Source organism: Mesoplodon densirostris, chromosome X, assembly GCF_025265405.1.
Source record: "Mesoplodon densirostris isolate mMesDen1 chromosome X, mMesDen1 primary haplotype, whole genome shotgun sequence".
NCBI classification, from domain to species: Eukaryota; Metazoa; Chordata; class Mammalia; order Artiodactyla; family Ziphiidae; genus Mesoplodon; species Mesoplodon densirostris.
Genome location: NC_082681.1, coordinates 101,376,870 through 101,403,231, shown reverse-complemented (window position 1 = coordinate 101,403,231; position 26,362 = coordinate 101,376,870). Strand labels below are relative to the sequence as shown.

At 38.2% G+C, this 26,362-nt stretch overlaps 1 non-coding gene and 1 pseudogene across 1 annotated transcript; one reads left to right on the top strand and one right to left on the bottom strand.

Moving 5' to 3' along the window:
• The first annotated feature begins 9,320 nt into the window (after window positions 1-9,320).
• Window positions 9,321-9,427, top strand: LOC132482825 (U6 spliceosomal RNA). Its single transcript, XR_009530989.1, has one exon. It is a non-coding gene; the product is annotated as a U6 spliceosomal RNA (small nuclear RNA).
• A 6,100-nt stretch (window positions 9,428-15,527) lies between these two features.
• On the bottom strand, window positions 15,528-16,267 carry LOC132481718 (tRNA wybutosine-synthesizing protein 3 homolog; annotated as a pseudogene).
• Window positions 16,268-26,362: the final 10,095 nt, after the last annotated feature.

Below are 26,362 nucleotides of genomic sequence, written 5' to 3'. Positions count from 1 at the left end.
CATGGAGCCTTCCCAGCTGAGGCCTAGACATTGTGGAGCAGAGACAAACTGTCTCTGCTGTCCCCTGTCTGAATCCCTGACCCACAAAAACCATAAGAGATGATAAATAATTATTGTTGCTTTAAGCCACTAAGTTTTAGAATAATTTGTTATGTAGTAATAGATAAAATAATACAGGAACTATAAGAAGATAAAGAGTATGGTTTCTAAGAAAGAAGGACATCAGAATTTTCCCATGGTGAACTCCTACACTGTTGGTGGGAATGTAAATTGGTACAACCACTATGGAGAACAGTATGGAGGTTCCTTTAAAAACTAAAAATAGAACTACCATATGATCCAGCAATCCCACTCCTGGGCATATATCCTGAGAAAACCATAATCCAAAAAGATACCTGCACCCCAGTGTTCACTGCAGCACTATTTACAATAGCCAAGACATAGAAGCAACCTAAATGTCCATCGACAGAGGAATGGATAAAGAAGAGGTGGTACATATATACAATGGAATATTACTCAGCCATAAAAAAGAATGAAATAATGCCATTTGCAGCAACATGGATGAGATTATCATACTAGGTGAAGTGAGCTAGAGAAAGACAAATATCATATGATATCACTTATATGTGGAATCTAATTTTAAAAATGATACAAATGAACTTACTTACAAAACAGAAACAGTCTTACAGATATCAAAAACAAACTTATGGTCACCAAAGGGGAAACGTGGGGGTAGGGGGTGATAAATTAGGAGGTTGGGATGAACATACACGCACTACTATACATAACATAGATACCCAACAAGGACCTACTGTAGAGCACAGGGAACTCTACTCAGTGCTCTGTAATAACCTATATGGGAAAAGAATCTGAAAAAGAATGAGTATATGTACATGTATAACTGAATCATGTTGCTGTACACCTGAAACTAACACAACATTGTAAATCAACTATACGTCAATAAAATTAAAATTAAAGAAAAGAAACTTTAAAAAAAAAAGAATTTTCCCGTGGCAAATCCTATTTATTTAAGCCTTTGGCATCCATGCCATTTTATATTGAAATCCTCCCCCCAACAAGCAAACTCGTCATTCTAAAATATTGCCAAATGAACTATGCTTGATCCAAGTCAAATTAAGAATCTCTGAAAAGGCGCCATACTTGGGAGCCTTGAAAGCCCCTCACAGCCTGCTCCCTGACCAGGCTGCCATCCAAGGACCCAGTGAAGGAAGGGCTAAAGATTTTAAACTTGAGAGTAATTATGAAGTGGCCTGATGTATGGAGCCCATGAAAAGCGCAACCAACAGCATTTTGAACTTATTTCCTACTGTGTTGGCTACAAGTATATACAACAAATGTAAGAAAATATAATTTAAAGTAAATAAAAGAAAACACTATTCAATCCTCTATTATTTCCTAATATACAAGTAATCCATATTTCATTTTAGATAAATTAAAAAGTGAAAATTTTAAAAAAGAAACAAAATAACAAAATCCCACCACCCAGAGATAACCACTCATAATATCTTGGTGTATTCTTTAAAGAAATTATACATATTAATGATATATATAATAAATTATAATATACAATAAAAAAATATTGTATTCACCTGGATATACAGACAGGTGACCATATGAAACATTCAATTCTGTATCCTACTTTTCTCACTTAACAACATATCTATACATCTTTCCATGTCAATAAATAAATATAGCTGTACTTTACTTTTTTTTTTTTTTTTTTGCGGTATGTGGGCCTCTCACTGTTTTGCCCTCTCCCGTTGCGGAGCACAGGCTCCGGACGCGCAGGCTCAGCGGCCATGGCTCATGGGCCTAGCCACTCTGCAGCATATGGGATCTTCCCGGACCGGGGCACGAACCCGTGTCCCCTGCATCGGCAGGCGGGCTCTCAACCACTGCACCACCAGGGAAGCCCTGCACTTTACTATTTTAATTGTCATATAGCAACCCATTGCTTGAATATACCATAATTAATTTAGTCAATTTCCTATTATTGGGAATTTTGTCATTTCTAGTTGCTTTGTTTTTTAATAAAAATTGTACATATTAAGATCTACAACATGATGTTTGATACACATATAAATAGTAAAATGATTACCACAGCCAAACGAATTAACATATCCATCTCCTCACATAATTTCCATTTCTGTGTGCATGTTATGTGTGTGTGTTATAAGTGGTGTGTGTGGTGAAAGCACCTGATATCTACTCTCTTAGCAAATTTCCACTATACAATACAGTATCATTAACTACAGTCCTCATTGCTGTACAGTAGATCTCTAGAACTTATTCATCCTACATAACTGCTACTTGGTACCCTTTGACCAACATCTCCCCATTTCCCTCAACTTTCTGCCCCTGGTAACCACCACTGTATTATCTCCTTCTATGAATTCAACTTTTTTTAGATTCCACATATAAGTGAGATCATGCAGTATTTTTCATTCTGTGTCTGGCTTATTTCACTTAGCATTATGTCTTTCAGGTTCATCCTTGTTTTCAAAATGGCAGGATCTCCTTTTTGAAGGTTGAATGATAATCCATTGTATATATATATATCAATATATATACTACATCTTCTTTATCCATTCATCAATCAGTGGACACTTACATTGTTTCCATATCTGGGCTATTGTGAATAATGCTGCAATGAACATGAGAGTGCAGATATCTCTATAAGATACTGACTTCATTGCCTTTGGCTATATACCCAGTAATGGGATTACTGGATTGTATGGTAGTTCTATTTTTAATTTTTTGAGGAACCTGCATACTGTTTTCACGGTGGCTGTACCAGTTTACATTCCCACCAACAGTGTGCAAGTAAGTGTTCTTTTTTCTCAACATCCTCGCCAACACTTGTTATCTCTTTTTTTTTTTCTTTTTTTTTTTTTTTTGCGGTACACGGGCCTCCCACTGCCGTGGGCGCTCCCATTCCAGAGCACAGGCTCCAGACGCGCAGGATCAGCGGCCATGGCTCACGGGCCCAGCCGCTCCGCAGCACGCTGGACCCTCCCGGACCAGGGCACGAACCCGTGTCCCCTGCATCAGCAGGCGGACTCCCAACCACTGCGCCACCAGGGAAGCCCTCTCTTGTCTTTTTGATAATAGCCAACCTAACAGGTGTGAGGTGATATAGCTCATTATGGTTTTGATTTGCATTTCCCTGATGATTAATGATGGTAAGCACCTTTTCATGTACTTGTTGGCCATTTGTATGTCTTCTTTGGGAAAATGTCTATTCAGGTCCTTTGCCCATTTTTTAATCAGATTGGTTTTTTGCTGTTGAATTGTATGAGTTCCTTTTTTTTTTTTGGATATTAACTCATTATCAGATATATGGTTGGTGAGTATTCTCTTCCAATCTGTAGGTTGCCTTTCCATTTGGTTGGTTATTTCCTTTACTGTGAGGAAGATTTTTAGTTTGATGTAGTCCCACTTGTTTACTTTTGCTTCTGTTGCCCGAACTTTTAATGTCATATCCAAAAAATCACTGCCAAGGCCAATATCAAGGAGCTTTCTCCCTATGTTTTCTTCTAGAAGTTTTACAGTTTCAGGTCTTATGTTTAAGTTTTTAATCCATTTTGAGTTGATTATTGCATATGTTGTAAGATAGGGGTCCAATTTCATTGTTTTGCATGTAGATATCCAGTTTTCCCAACACCATTTTATTGAAGAGACTATCATTTCTCATTGTATATTCTTGGCACCCTTGTCAAAAATTAGTTGTCCGTATATGCTTGGGTTCATTTCTGGGCTCTTGATTCTGTTCCATTGGTCTATGTGTCTGTTTTTATGCCAATACCATACTGTTTCTACTTGCTTTCTATTACACAGCCTGGCAGTGACCATACTTCTACACACACATACCTGATTAGTTCTTTAAGATAAATTCCTAGAAGTAGAATTGTAGGATCAAAGAGTCAGAACCTTATAGTCTTTGGTGAAATAGTGTTATATTGCCCTCTAGAAAGATTATAACAATTTACACATACACCAGCAGTATATGAGAGTTATATACTTGCTAGCAATCAGATTATTTTTAACTTGGCTAAACTTGTAAGCAAAAAATTATGGATCATTGTTGTTTTAATTTGTACCTTTTAAAGTTGAACATGTTTTTCTTTTGTTTTGGTTTGGGTTTTGGCCATTTGTAGTTATTCAGGAATTGCCTGCTCCTGTTCTTTACCTTTTTTATTAATGTATATACACTTTCTAATTGATTTGTTTGAATTATTTATGTGGTAAATATATTAACCCATTGCCTATCAGAGATACTGTAATTACTTAAGTTTCATTTGTCTTTTAATATTATTAATGCTGGTGGCAGTGTTTTTTCTTTAATTTCTCCAAATTTTCTAAACAGAAAATACCTTCGCGCCTAGTGACAATTTTTTTAAATTGTCTGATATTAGCATACACCATATATGCAAAAAGTCCTGGGGGGAAGGTTGCTCTTTGTTCTTTTCTGTACTTCTCAGGTTTACTAAAATGAGTAACTAACTTTTATAATTTTAAAAAGTACTCTAAAGAATTTTTTTTTAAGTGCAGAGACATTTTGTGGCCTATGTGAGTGGAATGCCAAAAGCAAGAAGGAGGATGGCAGGGGGAAGAGAGGTAAAGGATGAAATTGGAAATGAAAATGGGAACCAGACGAGCAAGGACTTTGGATTCCATATCTGGGTTGCAGTTGGTAGTTGAAGGCTTTTCGACAGGAAAGTGCTCTAATAAGATCTGTATTTCAGAAGGAGAGCTCTGGCTACAGTGGGAACATAAATTAGATTTTGGAATTAAGAAGCCATTGGGGATGGTATCAGTTGTTTATTGCTACAATAATACTGTTTAACAAGGAACCACAGAACCTCAGTGATATACAACAGTGTTCATTGCTCACATGTCTGGGGTCAGCCAGAGGCCAGCTAGGCAACCCTGCAGGTCTTGGCAAGGCTCATCCACACGCCTGTGAGTAATTGCCTGTTGGCTGATCTAGACTGGCCTTGGCTTGTTCCGGACTGTCTTTTCATGGATGTTTGTATAGCTAAGAGGCTTGGAAGACAGAGGTGGTATCTCCCTCCACAGCAAAGGGCAAGCTTATTTACGTACCATCTATTATAAAAGATTCAATTCCCTAACCTTAGAGTTATTCTCCTGTAACCGCCGTCCACTGTGTGTGCAGGCATCCATCTGAGCCCATCCACATCAGCCATATCAGACTTGGGGAGCAAGTCTGCTTGCTGAACCATAAGTAATAAAATCCTTTACCTTTGACCCAGAAGTCACATGTCTCTTGCCAGCATCCAGGAAACTGGCAAGTTAATGGGGTAGAATCTCAAGATCCTTCACAGTTTATTTTAAAAATAAAAGTGTTTATTCTTTTTCAGTTTTATTGAGATGTGACATACAGTGCTATGTAAGTTTACAGTGTACAGCATAATGACTTGACTTGCATATACTGTGAAATGATTACCACAATAAGTTTAATCAACATCTATCACCTTACATAATTACAAAAACAAATTTTCCTTCGTGATGAGAACATTTAAGATCTACTCTCTTAGCAACTTAGAAATATACCGTACAGCAGTGTTAACTATAGTCATCATGTTGTACATTACATCCCTAGTACTTATTTACCTTAGAACTGGAAGTTTGTACCTTTTGACCACTTTCATCTAATTCCCCCTGCCCCCACCCATGTCTCTGGCAACCAGAATCTGATCTCTTTTTCTATGAGTTTGGGTTTTTTTTGTGGGGTTTGTTGTTGTCATTGTTGTTATCGTTTAGATTCTACATATAAGTGATATCATACATTATTTGTCTTTCTCTGACTTATTTCACTTAGCATAATGCCCTCAAGGTCCATCCATGTTGTCACAAATGGCAAGATTTCCTTCTTTTTTATGGCTGAATAGTATCCCCTTGTGTATGTGTATGTGTGTGTGTGTGTGTGTGTGTGTGTGTGTGTATACACCACATTTGCTTTATTCATTTTAGAACCTTCACAATTCTTGACATCAGTAGTTTCTGCCTTGCAACCATTGGATCCATGAGGATCTTTCACAGTCATATTCCCAGTGCTGGGCACAGGGCTTTTATTTAATTGGCACTTCAGAAATACTTGTCAAATGAATGAACTATTCATTTTTATTTATCCTTTGTTTTTAATAAATAGTCTTGGAAATACCATTTTACTTGACATGGTCATCAATCTCCTGTCATTGTCCAGTACTTCTTAAGACAGTGGTTTCACAGCATTGGGGTACTTGGGTGTATTGTAATTTTTAAAGCATTTTGGGATGGTGCCTGATGCAGGGTTTCCTTATTCCCAGCACAGTTATACAAGGGCTCTTATTTTTCTGAAATTCATTTCATTATGAGCTTTGATTTCTTTATGGAAATTTTTCCTATAGACTTTAGAAAAGAAACTCGTAATGCTTCCCTCTACACTTATAGGTTGGATTCCCAACTATTTGTCCAACTGAGTAGGCAAGCCCAGAAGGAAGACAGGGGGAAATAAAAATAGGGAATCAATTGACTCAAAGGGGAGAAATGGATAAAGGTTAGGACAACTTGTCCATTCAACTGTATTGTGCAAGTTTTCTGCAGCTGTCTATTCAGCTGCTGAAGTCTGGGTTAAAGTTCAAAAGGGAAAGCTCTATGTGCACATATTTTCCAATTTAAAAAAATGTTCAAGTATTTGCAACTCAAACATTTTCATACATTAAAAATCCAGTGATGAATTTTAACAAAGCATATATGCAGGATAGGAGAGATTCAGCTCAGATTTAAGCATCATCAATATTTAAACTGCATTAATTTTAAAACCTCAACCTTGGCACACTTAGCCTGTCTCCTCCTGCTGACTCTGGTGACAATCTCCAGGCTAAACGTGAGTCATAACTTGTGACACTGCAGACAGCATCTGTGCAGTGGGGTGTTTCACTTCTCACTTTGGCTCACGTTTGCTTGGGCTGATTGGAAAGTAGGGACGTAAGAGAAAAGCAAATTTGAGAATAGGGTTCTCCTAATTTCATTCAAAAGGCTCTGTGTGAAAAAAAAAAGGTTCTGGACTAAGAAATAAAGTTTTTTTTTAAAAATGGAACAGATGAGACAGTTTGAGCGTCAATAAGTAGAAGAATGCAATGGAGACTTAATGTCACAGAACTGTACTCTTAACCATGGCTAAAATGGTAAATTTTATGTTATGTGTATTTGACCACAATTTTTTTAATGTAATGGATTAAAACCCATAAAGTATGTTTAAATATTTTAATTTATAGTGATATTTTAAAACTAGCCACTTTGGAGGATATCAGGGAACAAATTCACCACCTGGAAACTAAAAATGAAATCTAAAAATCATCTGAAAAATAAAGGGAAAGAATCAAATGTATATCCTGCTTTTCCTATAGAAATGGTACCACTAGGTAACCAAATAGTACATCATGGAAGCATTTCTTTGTAAAGTTATTCCAACCAACTAATAAATGCAAATAAAATGACAGAATTAGATTATCACTATTTTGCAACTCTCAATGAAGTAACTGATTCAGACAATGAGAATCAACAGGTGCTAATGTTGCAAAAAGAGACACAATCAGATGCTGTGTATCTCCTGATGAAAGACCTCAGCACTGCTTATAGTCTTGCAAAAGAAATCCAGCTTAAGTCTGGTCAAACCTCTGAATTCAGGTGACTATTTTCAGGAAAAGCTGGGGACAGGATACATGTTGAAATGCACCATGAATGTGTCATCAACAAAATTCAAATTGTGGGAAACTCTATAGGTCAAATTGTCCATGTTCTTCAATAGGTAACATATAAGGAAAAGAAAGCGATGAAGAGGGGACCTGTAGATTAAAAGAGGTTTAAAAGATGAATCAATACTTTTTTAATGAGCAAGTCTAAACTAGAGTGTCTAAGGATGCACACTTGCATAATGAAGCCATAAAGAAGTGTGAGGAAAGTATTACTATAAAAATCAGGATCGTGGGCATGGAGTGGCTGGCAAAGTACTACTTCTTCACCTGGATGGTAGTTATGAAGGTGTAACCTTATACTAAGTCACTAATCTATACATTTGTTTTGTGTGCATTTCTGTGTTTTATTTTATAATAAAAATATAACTAAGTGGTACCCAGACTGCCATGTGGATGTGGACAGCTGGTCAGAAAGAAAGATGACAGGAGAACTGGTGAGGCCTCAGAGTTCACCTAAGCACCAAGCATTTGCCCAGCTACATGTGGGCAGGGGGCTACTGACTTGTATCATGAGTTTGGGTCAAGACAGAGTTTTGAATTCCTGGAAGAAATGAATAGGAAAGGGCTCAGAAGTTGTTTTACGCCAACCATATTTTAGTTTCTGGAGCAATTTTGTTCTCTGGGCATCACAGCTCAGGCCAGTCAATTGCCAGCAAAAACTTGGAATTACACCTTCAAAACTGTGCTGTTTGAAGGATGTGAGTGAGGAAGTACTAGTTTTAGACACCCCATTTCATTACAGAGCAATGATATAGCATCCATATCAGCAATGCACTTAAAGCTGTCTCCAAGGCCACAGCTAGCTCTTTTTCTACCAAGAAATGTGGAGAAAGTGAGGAGCTTATGACATAAATGATACCAAAAAGCCCAGATGTAAGTCCCCAAGAGGAAGGTAATATAAAATGTCAGAGTAGGAGAAATAATGCCAAAGAATCTACCAAAGATTATATTTAACAATAGGATACCAATAAACACCTATTAGAATCCTAAAATCCACAAATATGTCAACACCAATTGCTGGCAAGGATGTGGAACAACAGAAATTCTAGCCACTTTGGAAGACTATTTGGCAATTTCTTATAAAGCTAAACGTAGTCTTACCACACAATATAGCAGTTGTGCTTCTAGGTATTTACCCAACTGATTTAAAAGTTATGTCCACATAAAAACCTGCATGCAAATGTTAATAGCAGCTTTATTTATAATCACCAAAAAGTGGGGCAACTAAGAGGTCCTTCAGTGATAAAAAGGAATGTGCTATCAAACCACGCAAAAAATATGGATGAATCTTAAATGCATATTGCTAAGTTCAAGTACCCAGTCTGAAAAGGCTACATATTGTATGGTTCCATTTATATGACATTCTGGAGAAGGCAAAACTGTGGAGATAGTAAGTAGATCAGCGGTTGCCAGGGATTTGAGGAAGGGGGAGGGTTGAACAAGTAAAGCACAGGGGATTTTTACGTCAGTGAAACTATTTTGTGCGATACTGTACTGGCGGATACATGATGCTATGCATTTGTCAAAACCCATAGAACTGTGCTTGCTTCGACAGCACATATACTAAAATTGGAATGATACAGAGAAGATCAGCATGGCCCCTGTGCAAGGATGACATGCAAATTCGTGAAGCATTCCATATTTTTATCTGCGTAATATTCCATTACATAAATGCATCAAAATCTGTTTCGCTATTAATGGATATTTTTTTCAAAAATGTTTTGCTCTTACAAACAAGATTATGATGAATACCTCTGTAAAAACATTTCCCATCTGGGGAAATAAATCTTATGACAAATTCTCAAAAAAAAAAAAAAAAACCATAGAACTTTATAGCATACAGAGGGAGCTTAATGACTTTATTTTAAAAGTCATTTAGGAGGTCAAGGGATCCCAAGATGGAATACAGACTGTGACAAAAGAATCTAACTACATTACAAATGTATGAAATAACTTCACTGAAGGGGGTGGGAAAAATGGTAAGTTCCTAAATAACTTTGGAAAGGAGTGGATACTGTAAGACTAAAAACAAAAGAAACTGTATATAAGCAGCACATTCTGGTTGATAAAGTGGTTTCCCATGGAGGGTAGAGGTTAACAATTCTAATGCTGCTGTACGTGTGTCCTGGACATGAGCAATTAAGCAAATAGATGGCAGATCATGGAAGCCAGGTTTCTCACCGTTAGAGGGGAAGGTTCCAGACAAGCAAGAGGAGAAGGCTAGAATAATCCTTGTGGTACTGGATTACACTTGGAGACATCAGTATGCCACAGCAGTGAGAGGCCCGCGTACCACAAAAGAAAAAAAAAAAAAAAAAAGAATGAAGTTGTAGAACCCATGTTTCCTGCCTGCTAGTTTGGTGCTCTTTCCACGAAGCAATTTACCCTGAGTTATTAAACATTCCACAACATTTGGGGGCTACGATTTCACAGATAAACACATAGATGGATATGGTAACTGTCAGCCATTAGAACTGGAACTTATTCCTTATGAAAGGCTGGATGTTTGAAGGGGTCAGGGACCACCTGGGAATGGTAAAGTTGGAAATGGGATAGGAGTTAAGATCAGAAATGAGGGGAAGGTCACCAGGCTGAGTGGCACAAGCAGGAGCCCCGAGTGGCATCAGTGTATGAGTCACCAAATCCAAGCAAGAGAAGAGGCAGTAGGGTCACAGCGCTGGCAAGAAGCAAGGTAGCAGAAAATAGGATGCATCCGGGATGGCTTTGGACAAAGTGCTGTGGAAAGCCCTCCCCTGTGAGGGGACCCTATGGAAGGGCCCTGTTGTCTTAAAGTGGCAGTGTTCACAGTGTGCACCAAGCAATTCACAAAATTACAATTATTGAGATGGACAGACTGTGGCACAGATTGCTAGTTGCCTATCCACTGTTCAGTCTCCCCTTCCTTGTTATGAACAGAAACCCTATATTACTGGGGGTGGCAATGCGCTTAGCTTTAAAACAATACTTTTCCAGCTTTCCCTGCAGATATTGATGGCTGATAGGGTGAAAGCAAAAGTCATGGCGTGAGACTTCTGAGAAAGCTTTGTAAAGAAAACTGACTAATGCAAGTGATTTAACCTTTTGCACTTGCCCTTTCCTCCTGCCTATGGCCTTGAATGTGTGTATATAATGGCTGAGTTGCAACACCCATCATGGACTGTGAAGCAATCTTGATGATGGGAGCCATGTACCAAATATAGCAGAAAGAAGGGTCCTGGGTCCTAGATGTGTGTAGAGCTGCCATATCAGCCCTGGATGCCTACTCCGGAACTCCATTCATGGGAGAAAAAAAAAACCCTATCATGTTTAAGCCACTGTACTCTGGGTTTCTGTTACATGCTGTGGAATCTAATCCTAACTGATACATTGACCAAGGAAGGGAAAATTTAAATTTCACGTATGAATTATCCTAAAGAAAAATGCCAGAAATGTTAGGTTTCTTAAGGTAATGATTAAGCCACTTAAATCTGAAATCATTGATCGATATATAAGGAAAAGAGGAACTTTAACTCAGCCAATCGTTGTATTTTTTGACAAAGGAAAAGTCCACGTGAGCAAATTTGTGGCGCTGGGTTATGTGCTGCTATACCTTTGCTGTGCTGTGGCTTTGGTGAGGGAGCACAGAGAACATCTTGAAGAGCTTAGACTTGATGTTGGTTTCTACAATACTATGATTTATAAGAAATACAGAGATTTGGTCATTCAGATGACCAGAATACATTTCTCACATATATTTGGTCTTCATCCACAGTTCCTCACTCATAGTTACCCAAACCCTTGGAATTTCCTGAGCAATAAGAACAATAGGAACATCTTTCATTAAAATATTTGTTCTCTTGCCCTCAGTTCCCTTCAGAGACATTAAGGTGCAATGGGTGTCTTGTTATTCACAACAAGCCCCTTTCTACCACAACTGGGTTCATGTTAATGAGGTGACTTTGGAGAGCACCTAAAGATGGGGGCTACTAGGGAAACCAACCAAGAATAGAGGGGGTGGAACTTTCAGTCCCACCACCTGATTTCCAGGCAGGGGAGAGGGGCTGGATGCTGACTCAACTGCCAATAGCCAATGCGTTAATCAATCATGCGTATCTAATGAAGCCTCCAAAAAAAACCCAAAAGGAGGGGGTTTGGAGAGCTTCCAGGTTGGGCAACCAGAATGCTTCCGTGTGCCCCACGCTGGGCCCCAAACTCCACGAGGACAGAAGCTCCCTTGGTCAGGACCTCGTCCTGTGTATTTCTTTATCTGACTGTTGATTCATATCCTTTAATATCCTTTGTAGTAAACCTGTAATCTAGTGAGTAAACAGGTTTCCTGAGTTCTGTGAGCTGTTCCAACAAATTAATCAAACCTAAGGAGGGGGTCATGGGAATCTCTGATGAATAGCGAGTTGATCAGAAGTTAATGTTGTATGTGTGTTGATCACACACACACATACACACACATACGATGGAATACTATTTAGCCATAAAAAGAGAATGAAATCCTGCTATTTGCAACAACATGGATGGACCTAGAGGGCATTATACTAAGTGAAATAAATCAGACAGAGAAAGCCAAACGCTGTATGATCTCACTTACATGTGGAATTTAGAAACAACACAACAACAAACCGAGCTCATAAATACAGATAAGAGATTGGTGATTGCCAGAGGTGGGGGATGGAGGCTAGGGGTGAGAGAAGTGAGTGAAGGGTGTCAAAAGGTACAAACTTCCAGCTATAAAATAATTAAATCATGGGGATGTAATGTAAAACATGGTGACTACAGTTAATAATACTGTATAGCATATTTGAAAGTTGCCAAGAGAGCAGATCTTAAAAGTCCTCATCACAAGAAAAAAAATGTTTGTAACTATGTATGGTGACAGATGTTAATGAGACTTATTGTGATGGTCATTTCACAATACATACAAATATCAAATCTGTACATCTGAAACATATATAATGTTATATGTCAATTATACCTCAATTAAAATTTTTAAATTATGTCAAATAATTTAAAATATATAGTGTTGACCGTACATCTCTTGTGCGATATATCCTATAGACAAAAGAAATTTTAGAAAATTTTAAACTTTTAGTGATGATTCTACTATTGTTTTTTAAAACTATTAGTGTGTATGATATATATATATATACATATAAACACACATAAATATATACACTCATACACACATATTAGGATAAAGCAGATAAGTAACTATTTTAATGTCATTAGGAACTAATATTCTCAGCCTAATAGAAAAGAGATACAAATATAAATTCAGGGAACTGATGTAAAAGCCATGTAACCTTAATTTTGAATTGGAGATGCCAGTATGAATCTGTGAATTTTATTTTTATCTTTCTAAAAAGAACAAACTTCCCAGCTCTGTCCACTGAAAAGGCAATGATCAACTCAGGGGCAACGAGTACTCCTAGTACCCAGACTGGTTTCTCAATGCCTTTATCCAGTAAAAATAACTAGGACTCCCTGGACCAGGATATATACAAGATAAGCTATTAAAACAAAACATGGAAGCTATCAAATATTATTGATGTCAAAAGGGCACAGTAATCAATTTTAAGGGGTTCTACTTGCTAAAGATGGAACAATTTGAACATTAAAAAGAACAATGATCCTAAAGTCAGGAATAAGATAAGAAGGTCTGCTCCTGACACTTCCATTCAACATTGTACTGGAGGTTCTATCCCGGACAATTTGGCAAGAAAAAGAAGTAAGAGCCATCTAGATGGGAAAGGAAAAAGTAAAAATATCTCTATTTGCACATGACATGATCTCGTAAATAGAAAATCCTCAGAAATCCCCTAAAAAACTATTAGAACTAATAGTTCAGCAAGACTGCAGGATACAAGATCAATAAACAAAAACCAACTGTACGTCTATACACTAGCAATAAACACTCTGAAAATAAACAATTCCATTTATGACAGCATCAAATAAAACTTAGGAATAAATTTAACAAAAGAAGTGTAAAACTTATACACTGAAAATTACAAAACATTGTTGAAAGATTAAAGATTTAAATAAATGAAAACTTATCACATGTTTATGGGTAAGGTAGTAATACTTCCCAAAGTGATCTACAGATCCAGTGCAATACCTATCAAAATCCCAGCTTGCTTTTTTGCAGTAATTGACAAGCTAATCCTAAAATTCATATGGAAATCTAAGAGACCCACAATAGCCAAAACCTTGAAAAAGAAGAACAAAGTTAGAAGACTCACATTTCCTGATTTCAAAATTTACTACAAAACTGTTATAATCAAGACAGTGTCACACTGGAATAAAGACAGACATATAGATCAATGCAATAGAACTGAGAATCCAGAAATAAACCCATTCACTTACAGTCAAACAATTTTCAACAAGCGTGCCAAGACTATTTAATGGGAAATGAAGAGTCTTTTCAAGAAATGGTGCTGGCCCCAGTGTTCATAGCAGTACTATTTACAATAGCAAAGACATGGAAGCAACCTAAATGTCCATTGACAGAAGAATGGATAAAGAAGATGTGATACATATATACAATGGAATATTACTCAGCTACATAAAAGAATGAAATAATGCCATTTGCAGCAACATGGATGGACCTAGAGGTTATCATACAAAGTGAAGTAAGTCAAAGACAAATACCATATGAAATCACTTATATGTGGAATGTTAAAAAATGATACTAATGAACTTATTTACAAAACAGAAATAGACTCACAGACATAGAAAACAAACTTATGGTTACCAACGGGGAAAGGGGGGAGGGATAAATGTTGAATTTGGGATTAACAGATATATAAAATAGATAAACAGCAGGGAACTGTACTCAATATCTGGAAACAACAGGGAATTACATTCAATATCTTATAATAACCTATAATGGAAAAGAATCTGAAAAATAATATATATATCTGAATCACTTTGCTGTGCACCTAAAACATTGTAAATCAACTATACTTCAATAAAATTTTTAAAAATTTTTATAAGAAGAAGTGGTGCTGGGACACCTAGATATCCACTTGCAAAAGGATGAAGTTGGACACTTACCTCACAACATACACAAAAAATTAACTCAAAATGGATTAAAGACCTAAATGTAAGAGTTTAATCTATAAAACTCTTAGAAGAAAATATAGGAGTAAATCTTCATGACCTAGGGTTAGGCAATGGATTCTTAGATACAACACCAAAAGCACAAGCAACAACAACAGAAGAGATAAATTAAACTATACCAAAACTAAAATCTTTTGTGCTGCAAACAATACTATCAAAAAAAGTGAGAAGACAAAGGACAAAAGGAAATTTTGCAAATATATCCTTAAGAAGGGACTTATATCCAGAATATGTTTTTTTTAAAAAAAAAACTCTTAAAACTCAATAATAAAAAGACAACCCAACCTAAAAATGAGCAGAGGATCTTTTTTTTGGCATTAAAAATCATAATTTTATTTTTTCAATGACTATGTGACTAAAAAAAGATGGTATTTAAGAGCAAATATTATACACAGGTATTTTTAAAAGCTAAGGGTTTCTCTAAAATATAGAAAAAAAATTAAATCTTGCTTTTCTGACAGGCTGATACACTCAACAGACTAAAATACTCTTATATAGAGCAACTTTATAAAATCTATTAGAAACATTATTCTACCAAGACACTTTGGAACCAAATCTCAGCAATCTTCAGGGAAGACAGTAACCCTGATTCCTGGATCATCATGATCATCATTTTCAAGTTATTTATCATTTTCTTCAGTAATACATTTGCCATGTGCTTTTTCTGGGTTTCTTTTTTTCTTACGAGTATATGATGAGTTATTTTTCTCTTTGATTTTCTCTTTGGGATGTGAGGTAGTAGAAATAGTTTCTTTTTACAAAGCATATTATAGGCAGAAAACCTTTCAATTCTCTTCTTGCTTTTCTCCATTTTTTGATTTGCTTATCTTTAACAGGAAGTCGATATATTCCTCCATCACCATCAGTTTTCCTTTATGGCTTAATGGAACTTCTAAGCCATGTGTGCTCCGGACAGCCAACACAGTCTTTCCTCTCTTTCCCACTATTATGCCAGAGTTCCTGAAAGCAGAATCTATTGCCACTGAATGCTATAAATTCAAGTATAATCACAAAATTTTACCAGAATCTGTGCATCCTGCAACTGTTGACACTGCACATGAAGAACAAGTGGTTCAAATTTCAAAATGGCACCACCATTCGCTTTCTTTAGGGCTACAATCACATCATCTTTCACGCACAGTTTGTGTGTAACCAGTAGCCAGCAACGGTTTTGTTTCTGAACCTCAAAACCATTTATACCCCCATCTAGGAGGATGATGCTGCCAGCGCAGGAACTGGCGGTGAAAAACTGTTCTCGCCCAGTCAAGGGCTGCACAAGCTCTACCACATCCTCGTCCACACTGCCTTTCTGGCTGAGGCCCACTTTGCTCAGACACTTGCACCTTCCATCTCTTGAATGCTGCACTACTATCCATGCAAGGAGGCAGTTAGGGTCTGCACTTTCACATTAGCCTCGCCTTTCCCTGGGGGCAGCCATATTGAAGCCAGTGGTGGCCAGAAATGTCCAAACTCTAGAGGATCTGAGTAGACATTTCTCAAAAGAAGATGTACACACCAATAAAAATGTTGAAAAGATACCTCAAAACTGGGGTGGGGGAAGAACGTGAAAAGATGCTCAATATCATTAGTCATTAGAAAAATGCAAATCAAAACCACAATGAGATACCACTTTCCACCCAATAGGCTAGCTATAATCAAAAATACACATGATAATAAGTGTTGGTGACGATGTGGAGAAATTGAGACCCTTATACGTTGTTGGTGGGAATGTAAAATGGTGCAGCTGCTTTGGAAAACAATTTGGTAGTTGCTCAAAATGTTAAACATATAGTTACCATATGATCCAGCAATTCCACTCCTAGGTATATACCCAAGAGAAATGAAAACATACGTCTGCACAAAAACTTGTGTGTGAATGTTCATTGCAACATTATTCATAATAGCCAAAAAGTGAAAATAACCTTGTATTTGTTTCCTAAGGCTGCAGTAACAAATCACCACAAACTGGGTGGCTAAACACAACAGAAATTTATTCTCTCACAGTTCTGGAAGCCAGAAGTCTGAAATCAAAGTGCTGGTAGGGCTGTGCTCCCTCTGAAGTTTCTAGGGCAGAATCCTTCCTTGCCTCTTTCAGCTTTTGGTGTCTCCAGTGGTTCCTTGGCTTACTGTGACCCCATCAATCCAATCTCTGCCTTGATCTTTACATGTCTCCTCCTTCTCTCTCTCTCTCTCTCTCTCTCTCTCTCTCTCTCTCCTCTATGTCTCTTATAAGGATATTTGTCACTGGATTTAGGGCACACTAGGATGATCTCATCTTGAGATCCCTAACTTAATTACATCTGCAAAGAAGCTTTTTCCAAGTAAGGTCATGTTCACAGGTTTCAGGGGTCAAGATGGACATATCTTTTTGGAGGCCACCATTCAACCCTCTACAAACCCAAAGGTCCATCAACTGATGATGAGTAAACAAATATGGTTCATCCATACAATGGAATATATTTTGGTGTTAAAATGTACTGACACATGCTACAGCATAGATTAACCTTGAAAACATTATACTCAGGGAAAGAAGCCAAAGGCCACATGTGGTGCAATTCCATGTAAATGAAATGTCGAGAATAGGCAAATCAATAGAAACAGAAAGTAGATCAGTGGTTGCGTAGGGTTGTTGGAGCCTTAGGCAGGCTGGGGAGCAACTGCTAATGGGTATAGGGTTTCTTTTTGGCAGAATGAAAATGTTCTAAAATTATATTATGGTAATGATTGCACAACTCTGTGAATATACTAAAAAACATTGAATTGTGCATTTTAAATGGGTGAATTGTATGGTATGTGAATTATAATCTCAATGAAATGGTTAAAAGTGAGGAATTAAAAAATGAATGTAATGAATTGAAATACATGACATATGCTAAAAATCCATAGGCTCGTAATGATTTTTTAAAAAAGCTCTTTGGTCATCTTTAGACAATATTGGTGAATAAAGGTAAGGAATCAAGCACTTATCCTGCCTTTCTTATATGAACTGTACTTCAGGGTATCCAAACAGTTGATAAAAGAAAGTTGTTTATTACAGAAAAATTCCCACTAATAAAGGCAGAAGAAATGACAATTAGACTCTCAAAAATCTGTAAGCCCTAATGAAATAATGGATCAAGGCAATGTTTTCCATCAGGTGAAAGGCTGATGGAAACTTTAAAAGAGGGACGGACTAACACCACCAGAATCTGATGATTAATCTTAGCATCACTAAAAATGGGACAGCCAGACGTTACAGGCCTCCTGATATGGTGCAAAAGGAAGTACACAGTACTACTTACAAAATATTATTTTAATTGAAATATAGTTGATTTACAATGTTTTGTGTTTCAGGTGTACAGCAAAGTGATTCACATATATTTTTTTTCCAGATTTGTTTTCCTTATAGGTTATTACAAAATATTGAGTGTAGCTTCCTGTGCTGTACAGTAGGTCCTTTTTGGTTACCTATTTTATACATAGTAGTGTGCATATGCTAATCCCAAACTCCTAATTTATCCCTCCCTCACCCTTTCCCCTTTGGTAACCATAAGTTTGTTTCCTATGTCTGTGGGTCTATTTCTGTTTTGTATATAAGTTCATTTATTAGAACATTCCCTAACACCATACAAAAAAATAAACTCAAAATGGATTAAAGACCTAAATATAAGACTGGATACTATGAAGTATTCTTGCCAGTAAAATCAAACCTGAATTTGATCAAGCCTGTAAACCTAACTGCCACTTTATAGGAAACACAGGGTTTAAAGGAACATATTAAATGACACTGGAGACATGGATACAATCAGCCAAATACTGACTGTAGGAAATTTGCCAGGGCACGTGTCCATTTTTTTCTGCAAACAAATAGCAACAACATAAGAGGAAGAAGTAACCTATCAAAAAGACTTGAGATACATTAACCACATGCAATGAGGGACCTTGTCTGGTTCCTCGTTTGAAGAAACCAACTATTAAAACAAATAACTATGAGATAAGGTGGAAGATTTTGAACACTGACTGGATATAAATAATATTTTTAAACTGTCAATATTTTTTAGCTGTGATAAGGGTTATGCTTGGGGGAAAAAGTTTTTATCTTTTAGAGATACATACTTAAATATTTACAGATGAGAAGACATAATGTCTGGGACTTGCTTTAAGATAATCTCATGGTGGGGTGAAAAAAGTAGTTGGGAATGTAGATGAAACAAGATTAGTCATCTGTTCGTAATCGTTGAAACCTCATGATGGGTACATGGTGGTTCATACACTGTCCTACTAGTATATATGTTTGGAAATGTTCCAGAGTAAAAAGGGGTTTTTTAAGTGTTCTTTGGAGCATTGAGTTGAGGCTTGAATATGTTTTTTCCATATAAATCCATATGTTTTTTGCCTAGTAAAGTTTATGGGAATTCCTTTTAGCCTAATCTGACTAAAGCAGATCATTTGGACAGCAGAGAGGCATGCTTTGAAATCAGGTCTGTGGTTTATTTATTTTTTTTAATTGAAGTATAGTTGATTTACAATGTTGTGTTGTGTTTCTGGTATACAGCAAAGTGATTCGGATGTGTGTATGTGTATGTGTGTGTGTGTGTGTATACATATTCATTTTCGTATTCTTTTCCATTATGGTTTATTGCAAGCCTGGGTTTGAGTTCTGGCAACAGTATTCACTAACTTTGTCAGATACTTAACATTTCTGAAGCTCAAAGCTCAATTTCTTCACTGGTCAAGCAGGCATCATAATAATAGCTCTCACCTGGGGTTGCTTGGTGGCTTAAATAAGATAGAGAATACAAAGCACTCAGCACTTGGCACAGTGCCTGGCCGTGCTCCATAAATATTAGGGGCAGCTAATGCTTAATTGTTTCAGTTATCTATTGTGGGTTCACTTGGCTCAGCTGGGAGCTTCTTCTACTCTGTCTGCTGTCAGCTGGGACTACAGTCATCTGGTGGTTGAACTGGGCTGGAACAACCAAGACGACTCACACAGATGGCCGGCATCTGATGTCAACCGTTGGCTGAGAGCTCAGCTAGGGCTGTTGTCCATGGCATCTACGCATGGCCTCTCCATGTCACTCGGGCTTCTCACTTAATGATGGAGGAAGTGCCCAAGAGCAAAGTGGAAGCTGCCAGTTCTCAGGGCCTGCAACTGGCACAGGGTCACTTCTGCCACATTCTGTTGGTTAAAGAGTGGCAAGCCCTGTTCAGACACAATGGTAGGGGAAATAAACTCTACCTCTTAATGCAGACAGGGGCAAAGAATTTGTAGCCCTCTTTAATCCACCACCAAGTGTTCCTGTTTCCTCAGTACTTGGTCCATAGATAAAAATATAGATTCCAAGAATCATACCAAAAAAAGTACTCATATATGTCTCTAGAAGGTAATTGGACCACACTGGCTGATGTTTTTCTTGCTTCTCAGCAGACTAAGTCAGGGCCTGGGGAATCAGAGGGGCTAGGCAGCCGCTAGCCCCTCACCCCTGAGAGGAGAAACCAGGGCAGGACCAAGTCTTCACTGCAGAAACACCTTGGCATGAGTCAGTGGTTCTTAAAAATAATTTATGAGACCAAATTAGGTCATCTATTTTTAATTTTTATGGTTATTAATTTGACAAATTGTAATTTAATACTGTTCTCCCAGGCAATAATTCTGGAGACTTGAGGAAATATTAGCATTCCCTTCCAAGGTATTCTTTCCTTAATTCTTTAGTTCCAAGGCATAACAGCTTTCCACATATTTCTTCTCTTATCCTTTGACCAACAATTGCTCACTCTCATGTATTCTCTGATATTAGCTAAAACACTGTCCAGGAGAGGTGTTTGTTTGTTTTCATTTACTGCACACTGTACAAATACAAAGTTTGGGTAAGAAATATTTCCTAGAGCTAAAAAATGCAAAGTTAGTGGCAAGCTTGGGCAATGTGAATTTAACCTAAAGAGCTTTGCTTCTAATTGGAACATTTACAGTAAAGAAATGATTGATAAAGACACCCAGTCACCTCTATAAACAAGGAAGTGGGGAATCCATCCATGCTGAACACTGTGTTTATTTTCCACTGGAAGAGGATGTAAACTGCTAATCACAAGCATGCCACCGTTTAATTTCTATACAAGACCCCTTCCTGGCTTTCTATAAAGCAAAACCATGATGGCAGTTGTGCTCACTAAATTTCTTTGTGCAGAATGGTTAAGTGCTATTAATTTTAGCATAGCTTATCAAAAAACAAATGACCAAACAAACAAACCAAAAGGCCTTAAAAAAAAAAAAAACCCCTTAGGTGCTTCTAAACTTGGATTCATTTTGCGGTTGAAAAGATCCCAGCTGGGACTTCCGGGGAAGATGGCGGAAGAGTAAGACGCGGAGATCACCTTCCTCCCCACAGATACACCAGAAATACAGCTACACGTGGAACAACTCCTACAGAACACCTACTGAACGCTGGCAGAAGACCTCAGACCTCCCAAAAGGCAAGAAACTCCCCACATACCTGGGTAGGGCAAAGCGGAGAGATTCCCGCACGGAGGATCGGTGCCAACTGGCACTCACCAGCCTGAGAGGCTTGTCTGCTCGCCCGCCAGGGCGGGCGCCGCTGGGAGCTGAGTCTCGGGCCTCAGTCGGAGCGCAGGGAGAGGACTGGGGCTGCCAGCGTGAACACAGCCTGAAGGGGCTAATGCGCCACAGCTAGACGGGAGGGAGTCCGGGAAAAAGTCTGAACCTGCCGAAGAGACAAGAGACTTTTTCTTCCCTCTTTGTTTTCTGGTGCGCGAGGAGAGGGGATTAAGAGCGCGGCTTAAAGGAGCTACAGAGAGGGGCGCGAGCCGCGGCTAATAGCGCAGACGCCAGAGACGGGCGTGGGACGCTGGGGCTGCTGCTGCCGCCATGAGGCCTGTGTGCGAGCGAAGGTCACTGTCCACGCCCCGCTTCCGGGGAGCCTGTGCAGCCCATCACTGCCGGGGTCCCGGGACACAGGGACGGCTTCCCTGGGAGAACGCACGGCGCGCCTCGGGCTGGTGCAACGTCACGCCAGCCTCTGCCGCTGCAGGCTCGCCCCGCCTCGGTGTCCCCCCTCCCCCACAACCTGAGTGAGCCAGAGTCCCTGAAGCGGCTGCTCCTTTAACCCTGTCCTGTCTGAGCGAAGAACAGACGCCCTCCAGCAACCTACACGGAGAGGCGGGGCCAAATCCAAAGCTGAGACCCGGGAACTGTGAGAAAAAAGAAGAGAAAGGGAAATCTCTCCCAGCAGCCTCAGAAGCAGCGGATTAAAGCTCCACAATCAACTTGATGTACCCTGCATCTGTGGAATACATGGATAGACAACAAATCATCCCAAATTGAGGAGCCAGGAGTCAGTGCTGTGCCTCTGAGGTGGGAGAGCCAACTTCAGGACACTGGTCCACAAGAGACCTCCCAGCTCCACATAATATCAAACGGCGAAAATCTTCCAGAGATCTCCATCTCAACACCAGCACCCAGCTTCACTCAACGACCAGCAAGCTACAGTGCTGGACACCCTATGCCAAACAACTAGCAAGACAGGAACACAACGCCACCCATTAGCAGAGAGGCTGCCTAAAATCATAAAAAGTCCGCAGACACCCCAAAACACACCACCAGACGTGGACCTGCCCACCAGAAAGACAAGATCCAGCCTCATCCACCAGAACACAGGCACTAGTCCCCTCCACCAGGAAGCCTACACAACCCACTGAAACAACCTTAGCCACTGGGAACAGACACCAAAAACAACGGGAACTACGAACCTGCAGCCTGCAAAGAGGAGACCCCAAACACAGTAAGATAAGCAAAATGAGAAGACAGAAAAACACACAACAGAAGAAGCAAGATAAAAACCCACCAGACCTAACAAATGAAGAGGAAATAGGCAGTATACCTGAAAAAGAATTCAGAATAATGATACTAAAGATGATCCCAAATCTTGGAAATAGAATAGACAAAATGCAAGAAACAGTTAACAAGGACCTAGAAGAAATAAAGATGAATCAAGCAATGATTAAAAACACAATAAATGAAATGAAAAATACTCTAGATGGGATCAATAGCAGAATAACTGAGGCAGAAGAACGGATAAGTGACGTGGAAGATAAAATAGTGGAAGTAACTACTGCAGAGCAGATGAAAGAAAAAAGAATGAAAAGAACTGAGGACAGTCTCAGAGACCTTTGGGACAACATTAAATGCACCAACATTCGAATTATATGGGTTCCAGAAGAAGAAGAGGAAAAGAAAGGGACTGAGAAAATATTTGAAGAGATTACAGTTGAAAACTTCCCTAATATGGGAAAGGAAATAGTCAGTCAAGTCCAGGAGGCACAGAGAGTCCCATACAGGATAAATCCAAGGAGAAATACGCCAAGACACATATTAATCAAACTATCAAAAATTAAATACAAAGAAAACATATTAAAAGCAGCAAGGGAAAAACAACAAATAACACACAAGGGAATCCCCATAAGGTTAACAGCTGATCTTTCAGCAGAAACTCTGCAAGCCAGAAGGGACTGGCAGGACATATTTAAAGTGATGAAGGAGAAAAACCTGCAACCAAGATTACTCTACCCAGCAAGGAACTCATTCAGATTTGATGGAGAAATTAAAACGTTTACAGACAAGCAAAAGCTGAGAGAGTTCAGCACCACCAAACCAGCTTTACAACAAATGCTAAAGGAACTTCTCTAGGCAAGAAACACAACAGAAGGAAAATACCTACAATAACGAACCCAAAACAATTAAGGAAATGGGAATAGGAACATACATATCAATAATTACCTTAAATGTAAATGGACTAAATGCTCCCACCAAAAGACACAGATTGACTGAATGGATACAAAAACAAGACCCATATATTTGCTGTCTACAAGAGACCCACTTCAGACCTAGAGACACATACAGACTGAAAGTAAGGGGATGGAAAAAGATATTCCATGCAAATGGAAACCAAAAGAAAGCTGGAGTAGCAATTCTCATATCAGACAAAATAGACTTTAAAATAAAGATTACTAGAAGAGACAAAGAAAGACACTACATAATGATCAAGGGATCAATCCAAGAAGAAGATATAACAATTGTAAATATTTATGCACCCAACATAGGAGCACCTCAATACATAAGGCAAATACTAACAGCCATAAAAGGGGAAATTGACAGTAACACACTGATAGTAGGGGACTTTAACACCCCACTTACACCAATGGACAGATCATCCAAAATGAAAATAAATAAGGAAACACAAGCTTTAAATGATACATTAAACAAGATGGACTTAACTGATATTTATAGGACATTCCATCCAAAAACAACAGAATACACATTTTTCTCAAGTGCTCATGGAACATTCTCCAGGATAGATCATATCTTGGGTCACAAATCAAGCCTGGGTAAATTTAAGAAAATTGAAATTGTATCAAGTATCTTTTCTGACCACAATGCTATGAGACTAGATATCAATTACAGGAAAAGAGCTGTAAAACATACAAACACATGGAGGCTAAACAATACACTACTTAATAACGAAGTGATCACTGAAGAAATCAAAGAGGAAATAAAAAAATACCTAGAAACAAATGACAATGGAGACACGATGACCCAAAACCTATGGGATGCAGCAAAAGCAGTTCTAAGAGGGAAGTTTATAGCAATACAATCCCACCTTAAGAAACAGGAAACATATCGAATAAACAACCTAACCTTGCACCTAAAGCAATTAGAGAAAGAAGAACAAAAACACCCCAAAGTTAGCAGAAGGAAAGAAATCATAAAAATCAGATCAGAAATAAATGAAAAAGAAATGAAGGAAATGATAGCAAAGATCAATAAAACTAAAAGCTAGTTCTTTGAGAAGATAAATAAAATTGATAAAACATTAGCCAGACTCATCAAGAAAAAAAGGGAGAAGACTCAAATCAATAGAATTAGAAATGAAAAAGGAGAAGTAACAACTGACACAGCAGAAATACAAAAGATCATGAGAGATTACTACAAGCAACTCTATGCCAATAAAATGGACAACCTGGAAGAAATGGACAAATTCTTAGAAATGCACAACCTGCCAAGACTGAATCAGGAAGAAATAGAAAATATGAACAGACCAATCACAAGCACTGAAATTGAAACTGTGATAAAAAAAATCTTCCAACAAACAAAAGCCCAGGACCAGATGGCTTCACAGGCCAATTCTATCTAACATTTAGAGAAGAGCTAACACCTATCCTCAAACTCTTCCAAAATATAGCAGAGGGAGGAACACTGCCAAACTCATTCTATGAGGCCACCATCACCTTGATACCAAAACCAGGCAAGGATGTCACAAAGAAAGAAAACTACAGGCCAATATCACTGATGAACATAGATGCAAAAATCCTCAACAAAATACTAGCAAACAGAATCCAACAGCACATTAAAAGGATCATACACCATGATCAAGTGGGGTTTATTCCAGGAATGCAAGGATTCTTCAATATACGCAAATCAATCAACGTGATACACCGTATTAACAAATTGAAGGAGAAAAACCATATTATCATCTCAATAGATGCAGAGAAAGCTTCTGACAAAATTCAACACCCATTTATGATAAAAACCCTGCAGAAAGTAGGCATAGAGGGAACTTTCCTCAACATAATAAAGGCCATATATGACAAACCCACAGCCAACATTGTCCTCAATGGTGAAAAACTGAAATCATTTCCACTAAGATCAGGAACAAGACAAGGTTGCCCACTCTCACCACTCTTATTCAACATAGTTTTGGAAGTTTTAGCCACAGCAATCAAAGAAGAAAAGGAAATAAAAGGAATCCAAATCGGAAAAGAAGAAGTAAAGCTGTCACTGTTTGCAGATGACATGATACTATACATAGAGAATCCTAAAGATGCTACCAGAAAACTACTAGAGCTAATCAATGAATTTGGTAAAGTAGCAGGATACAAAATTAATGCACAGAAATCTCTGGCATTCCTATATACTAATGATGAAAAATCTGAAAGTGAAATCAAGGAAACACTCCCATTTACCACTGCAACAAAAAGAATAAAATATCTAGGAATAAACCTACCTAAGGAGACAAAAGACCTGTATGCAGAAAATTATAAGACACTGATGAAAGAAATTAAAGATGATACAAATAGATGGAGAGATATACCATGTTCTTGGATTGGAAGAGTCAACATTGTGAAAATGACTCTACTACCCAAAGCAATCTACAGATTCAATGCAATCCCTATCAAACTACCAATGGCATTTTTCACAGAACTAGAACAAAAAATTTCACAATTTGTATGGAAACACAAAAGACCCCGAATAGCCAAAGCAATCTTGAGAACGAAAAATGGAGCTGGAGGAATCAGGCTCCCTGATGTCAGACTATACTACAAAGCTACAGTAATCAAGACAGTATGGTACTGGCACAAAAACAGAAAGATAGATCAATGGAACAGGATAAAAAGCCCAGAGATAAACCCATGCACAT